This window comes from Trachymyrmex cornetzi, unplaced genomic scaffold (assembly GCF_001594075.2).
Source record: "Trachymyrmex cornetzi isolate Tcor2-1 unplaced genomic scaffold, Tcor1.1 scaffold372, whole genome shotgun sequence".
Lineage (NCBI taxonomy): Eukaryota > Metazoa > Arthropoda > Insecta > Hymenoptera > Formicidae > Trachymyrmex > Trachymyrmex cornetzi.
The window spans coordinates 47144-47599 of NW_017298450.1; positions in this window are offsets into that span (position 1 = coordinate 47144).

The following is a 456-nucleotide window of genomic DNA, read 5'->3' on the forward strand; positions in this document are numbered from 1 at the left end:
TGCACTAACTTATATAAAATTTAATCCTAGATAAATATTTGAGAATAGGACAGATACACTGAGAGAAAAGTGTTTAATATTTGTGGTACTATAATTGCACAGTAAAATAATTATAATTGGGAGTCCATTTTATGTTCATTATACTGATATAAAATAAACAAAATTATTCAATAAATGTAACCGCAATTACACAATGAATACACTCATTCTTGAAAACTGATTTAGTATTTATGTGATAATAATAACAAAAAGTATATTAAGAAAAACTAAAGATTCTTAATATACTTAGTAATATGTGCGACTATCATTCATAGCATAATTGATTATATTTGTACGTTAAAATTACTATTAATATACAGTTGTCCCAAGAAATAACCATAAATTGTTAAATTATGACAGTTGTGTGATACCATTTGTTTTCTCTCAGTGTATTTGATGATATATGAATACCATGAG